Below are 6708 nucleotides of genomic sequence, written 5' to 3' on the forward strand. Positions count from 1 at the left end.
TGAGACTTTGCTTGCTGTTCTTTTTCCTCTTTTTAAAAATATGTTTTTATTGATTTTAGAGAGAGAGGAAGGGAGAGATAGAAACATCAATGTGAGAGAGAAACATAGATTGGCTGCCTCCTACACCCTCCCCCCCCACTGGGGATCAAGCCTGCAACCCGGACATGTGCCCTGATTGGGAATCCAACCAACAACCGCTCAGTGCATGGGAAAACGCTCAGCGAACTGAGCCACACGGGCAGGGCTGCTTGATGTTCTTAAGCCCCCGTATCAGTTTCCTAGGGCTGCCATACAAACTACCACGAACTGGGTGCCTACCACAAACTGCTCTGGATGCTAGAAGCACGAAAGCCAGGCATCAGCAGGGTCACACTCCCTCCCAAGGCTCTGGGAGCATCCACCCTGTGTCTTCCAGCTTCCAATTTCTGCTTCTGACTTCACATGCTTTCCCTTCTGGCTCTTATCAGCTCATGTGTCATTGAATTTAGGGCCCACCTGGGTAATCTGGGTGATCTCATTTGAAGACCCTTACTTTAATTACATCTGCAAAGACCAGTTTTTCCCAAATAGGTCACATTTACTCACATTCACAGGTTCTAGGAGTTAGGACCTGGACATATCTTTTTTGGGGGCCATGATTCAAGCCACAATAGCCTCTATGTGTGAAGTGCAAAAGAATGAGAGAGGGACAATGAGGGTGGCCTTGGCCTGGGTGGGCTTTGGAGCAGAGGGGTGAGGGAGGGAGGGTGTGTGTGACATTATGACTCAGGAGGCAAGGGGCTGCTTTCAGGAGCCCATCTGGTCTGGGGTATAAAGCCCTTGGCTCCAGGGTTCACTCGGAAGGGTGGACACTCACCCTGCATGTAGGGCAGGGCTAAGCCAGAAAGGCTTCCTGGGGGAGGTGAGCTTTCAGCCTTGCCTTAGAAAAGAGACCCGCTGAGGGGAGTGGAGTGAGCAGTACAGGCTGAGGAGTGAGTACTCAAAGGTCCTTTTCATACCTGGAGCTCCCAGCTGTGCCCTCCCTCAGGTCCGGGGCATTCCAAGGCAGGAATGGCCTCCACCCGGCCACGACTGGACCACCGTCCTGGAGGGGCAACGTTCAGTGAGATGTGGCAGCACAGAGAGGAAGGAGTCCTAGGGCTTTGGGGACACCTCTGAGGCTGTCACCAGAACCCCGCACCAGGGGCGACCAGAGGTGAGGTGAGCACTGGCATTTCAGGTGCAACGTGGTCACCACTGACCTCACTGCCACCCCTCCCTCCTACACCTCGTTGTTCCCCTCTCAATGCCCTTTCTCAGGAAGTCCAGCCCACTGCCTGAGCCAGTGTACAGGGCATCACCCTGTTGGTCCCTCTCCCTCATACCCCTCATCTAATCTGGCACCGAGTCCAGCCAATCCTACCTCCAGAGGAGTCTCCAGTCCGGCTCCCAAAGCCTGAATCCTGGGTCTCCTCTAGGCCTCATTCTGGGCACAGCCCATCACTCCCTGTGCTGCCTGAAGGACCCTCTGGGAGCACAGACTTGATCTTGTCTCTCCCAGAAAGACCCCGTAGGAGCTCCCGACTGCCAACACGGAAAGGCTTCCCTCACCGGCATTCACAACTCTTACCCCACCTCTCTCTGAGGGGCAGCTGCCCTCCAGCAAGGCCTAGCTTCTTGCACTTTGCCATCCATTCCTCTGCCCAACCTATCCTTCCTTCCCTCAGCATCCCTGGCTGCGGCCTGGGCTTGCTCTAGGGCCTAGGTGCCCCCGGCTGTCGAAAGCCCTCCCTGACTGTCCTTGTCAGCGGCTCTGAGTTCTGCACGAAGAGCCTCTGAGCCCAGGATTCGCATTGTGTCCCACTGTAGAGGGCACCCGGGCAGCTCCTCTGGCCTGGGAACACCCTGGTAGCACCCCTTCCCAGAACTCCAGGGTGGTCTACTTGTCCACTGTCTCTCCTCTCTTTCCCCTTTCCGGGCCCCCATGGCACCTCAGCCCTAACCTCTCCTTCCCAGATTTGTCCCCTAGTCAAGGTGGTCAGGATTCCCTACATCAAAACTTGCTCTCCCACTAGATCCGAAGCTCCCTCACACGGATGCGTAAAAAAGCCTGCCTCTCCTCAGGTCCAGGGCTGCCCCATAAACAAGTTACTTGGCTACGGGGGCCCTTTGGTCTCTGAGCAAAGCTTTTGGAGCTGCCCGTCCTTTCGTATCCATGTCTGGGCTGGGCCTCGTCCAGGATCTGTGGACTGATGGGTCTCTGGCTGCAGGGCTGACCTTCCTCCCTCTGCATCCTGAGGCCCCCTGCCCAGGCCTGGTGCAGCCTGCATTGGCCAGAGTAGCCACAAGGTGGCACCCAAGCACCATGTCAGGCAGAGGCTTCCTGCATTCAGGCTTGTGTTGGAGGGACTGCACCTGGGAAAGAGGTAGCCTGTGCCTGGCCTGGCTATTTAGTTTGAGACTCCTCAACCTTGGATGTTCCTGTTGTGGCACCCCCACTCCTCCTTGGACTGTGAGCCTGAGTCAGTCAGAATATGCTGGTGTCATGGCGTGGGGCAAGAGGCCTGGCTCTGTGTAGTCCTGGCAAGTTGCTTCTTCTCTTTGTGCCTCTGTGTGGGCTTCTGAAAAATGGGCATAGTAATAACTCCAGCCCCAGCTTCATTCACTCATTCATTCAGCACACAATGAGCACCCAGTTGGGTAGCTGTAGTACACAGCTGTGCGCAAACAGGGCCTCACAGGGATGTTGTGAGGATCAAATGAGGTAACGTCTGTACCTTATTTAGCAGTTTCTAACACAGTATGGACTCTATAAACATTAGACTTGCTCTCCAGTCCTCACAACAATCCTGTGTGGTTGGCCCTAGTATTATCCCAATTTTATGGAGGATGAAACAGGTAAAGGTGACACACTGGTCCAAGGTCATGCAGCCAGGAATCGGCAGAGCTGGGACTTGAACTTGGGCTGCTGTTCCCACATTTAGTGTGTGTGTCTCCTCTGAGCTCCCTCCAAATCTTCCCTAGGGGACCTTGGACCAATCTGGGTCACATCCTCAGACTCCCATCCAGATCCTCAGCCTCTTTCCTCTCCCAGAGTCCCCGACCCCTCCTGCAAGTGTGGTTTTCTTAGGCGGGAAAAGTGGGTTGTCACCAATGGTTCAGGAGCTCTAAGAAGGTCCCCGACCGAGGTCCCTTCTGCCACCACATTAGGTCCAAGGCCTGCCAGTGAACAGGTCAGAGCTATCTGGTGTCCGCCCTGGTCAGTAATGACTGCCCGTCACAGAGCTGGGACTACTGAGCTCAGACCTTTCCGAGGGGCAGAGAGCAGAGCGCACCCGAGGCTGTCTCTCAGACTGTGGGGCCCCCATCTGATTGGAAGGGGACGTGGTCTTGAAGCTGTGTGCCTATAGCAAGCTCTCTGTTTCTACACAGGTTATGGGTTTACTTGGGGGCAAAGGAAGCCAACAAGAGAGGTCCTGGAGCTCACCATTTACACGTCTGAGCAGGAAGAAGTGGGGAGGTGTCTGTCATCCCCACTCCCTTTACATGCCCCTGGGTGTGTGTCCTTTCCGCATGTATTTTGAGCACCTCCTGCTTTCTTACTGACCCTGGTTGTGAGCTTCCTGGGAAGAAGCAGGGCCTGCCGCCACGTCTTGCCCGCTGGCAGGTGTTCACCCCAGCCTGTCAGTGATGCTGCAGGGGGAGCACTGAAGTGGAAGGCCGAGGAAGGCCGTGGAGCATTCTCCGGGCAGAAAAGCCCCGGGGCTTGACCACCACCAGCGGGGTGACCTTTGGCAATGATCTGAGGTCCCAGATTCCCAGCTTCCTCCTCTGTGAAAGGGTAGGGATATTTGTTATGGCTCTGGGGTTGCTATGGCTTTGGGGTTGCAGACCACACTTGTCTGCATTGCCACACATAGTTCTCACCATCACCGTGTGGGGCAGGCATGGCTCTAGCATTTGACCAATGATCAACTGGGCTTGGAGGGCTTAAGGAACATCTCAGACTGACCCTGACCTGCCCCCTCCCACTGCACTCATTTCCTGGTCTCATCTTGCTCAGGGATAGCTTTTACCGACACTGGAAACTCCAGGGCTGCGGAGCCTGGCACAGGTTAAGGGAGCCAACATATGTTTTGAATTGCTGGCTCCAAATCCTGTACTTTTTTTTTTTTTTTTTTCCTCACCTGAGGACATTTTTCCATTTTGTTCAGGTAGAGTGGGAGGGAGAGAGGGGAACAGAGAGAGAGAGAAACATCGATGTGAAAGGAACACATCGAGTGGCTGCCACCCGCACGACCAACCATGGCCGGGGACAAACTGCAACCGAAGTACATGCCCTTAGCGGGAACCGAACCCGGGTCTCTCCAGACCGCAGGCCGACGCTCTAACCGCTGAGCCAAACTGGCCAGGGCAAATCCTGTACTTTTTTATTCCACAACCTGTAAGAGTGTATTGACCACAGTCATTTAATGAATGTTTACTCTGAGCCAGGGCTAGGATAGGCATTTTATAAATATATTTTTCTTTATTGATTTTTAGAGAGAGAGGAAGGAAGAGGGAGAGAGAGATAGAAACATCGATGAGAGAGAACATTGACTGGCCACCTCCTGCATGTCCCCACTGGGGATTGGGCCCACAACCTGGGCATGTGCCCTGACCAGGAATCAAACTGGTGACCTCTTGGTGCATGGGTCAATGCTCAACCACTGAGCCACACCAGCCCGGCTAGGATAGGCATTTTAGATTCACCGTCTTTCACAATGTCAGGAAACAGATATGATAACGCCCCAATAAAGAGATGAAGAAACAGGCTCAGCGAAGTTAAACAACGTGCATAACTTAACACAGCCAGTGAGGTGGTGGGTTGGAGCCCCAGTCAGCCTCCTGGCAAAGCCAATATTCTCCACAGGGACAAGCTGTACGAGGGGGGCAAGCTGCAGGTCTCTGAGTCTGTTTCCTCATTTATGAAGTAGAGGTAAGAACCCCACCTCTGGGGGCATCTCTGAAGAGTGAACGGGTTGATGCCCAGAGGATGTTTAAGTCTGAAGTAGTAATCCTATGGCCATCTTCGTGTTACCCCCCACCCCCTGTGGCTGCTGTGAGGAGGAAATGGGCTAAGGAGGGGAGCAGCCTCGGTGACCTTCCCCAGACCCCAGTCAGGTTGGCCACCGGACATCTTTTCCCCTTCAGGGACATTGTGCTCAGCCCAGGAGTGCCGGGGCCCCTTCCCAGGGCGCAGAAAGGCTGCTGTCCCGGGATGGGGTGGGGAGTGGTGGGTAGAGCTAGGCCCCCCTTGCCAGGTGAGGGCACCCGCAGGCTCTGGGGAGCCCAGAGGCGCCTCAGACCTCAGCTGTGGCGGAGGGTTACACCAGTCCCAGCGCTGATAGCAGCGTGTGGATGCTGCTGCTCCTGGGCACCGATGGAGACCTCAGTGCCCCCCGGGCCTGGGAAAGTCTGCGCCACTGCGGAGAAAGTTGTGGTCGCATGGGAGAGTTGTGATAGCTCAAACTTTTCTCACTCTGAGCTCATCCTCCCGTCCCTAAGGCTGGCTGAGTGATTTGCCTCCAATTAGGCCATAATGAGCTGGACCTCGGTGGCCTGTGAGGCTCTCCGGGGCACAAGGGCTGAGCAGGACACCTGGGGCCCAATTACAGCAGCTTGGGCCTGACACTGGGTCCAGCTGCGGCCTGAGCCCTAAGGAGATCCGCCTGTCCCCAGGTGCCCACTTTGCTCACCTGGCCAAACTTTTAATGAGTGAAAATGGCGACGTCTCTCACCGACTGTGGCCCAGGCATGCCACCTGGTGCTGCTAGCTCCCTCCTTAAAGAGCCAGAGCAATTTCTAGAGTATGACTTGCTGTAGTTTCAATTGACTGGTCAACAACAGATAGGTCATGTGGGTCTAGATGCTGATCCACTGTATGACCCTGGGCCAGCCCTAGGCCACTCTGGGTAATAAACATAGGGTTGGTGGGAGGCCCAGGTGAGGTAACAAACTGTAAAGTGCTGGCTACTTGTGAATGGTCATTATTGCCCTTAATTATTGTATCACACTAGCCTAGCTGGGGAGCTTGCCCCTGACCCCCACTCTTAGCTGAAGTAGAGCCGACTATGACCTGGGTGCTCACAGAGGCAGCAATGGGGCCTCTCCCGCTCTGCGGGCCCCTGGCTGGCCTCACCTGGTTACCCTGATGCTTCTGGGTTTTTCTTGGCCCAACCTCCCTATCCCTCTCTCCTTCCCACCCCCTAGGTCTGCAGGCAGGCACCACCAAGACTGTGAGAGCCCTGCTATTATCAACCCCAATCCTTACTTCACAGATGGGGAAACTGAGGCCGGGGAGGAGCAGACCCTGAACCTAGATTCCAGACTTTTCTGGAGCTTAGTAAGAGTAAACCTTTGTGCACCTGTAGGGCTCTGTAGTACCTTCTGGCCTCAGTGACCCTGCGAGGGTCGGCGTGCCGCTGTCTGTACCTCATTTACTACGGCTAAGCTTGCGCTCCAAAACCAGACTGCCTGGGCTTGAACCCTGTCTCTGTTATCTACTGAGTACATCTCTGTGCCTCAGTTTTCTAACAGGAGTACTTACCTCATATATTGGCTGCATTTAAGTAAGAATCCATGTAAAATGTTTGGAACTGGGCGTACTATGCAGTGTACTCAACATAATTAATATTAGCTATATTTCCTGTTCTAATTCTATCATCTATTCAGCAAACATTAACTGGG

The sequence above is a fragment of the Molossus molossus genome, unplaced genomic scaffold (assembly GCF_014108415.1).
Source record: "Molossus molossus isolate mMolMol1 unplaced genomic scaffold, mMolMol1.p scaffold_m16_p_13, whole genome shotgun sequence".
NCBI lineage: Eukaryota > Metazoa > Chordata > Mammalia > Chiroptera > Molossidae > Molossus > Molossus molossus.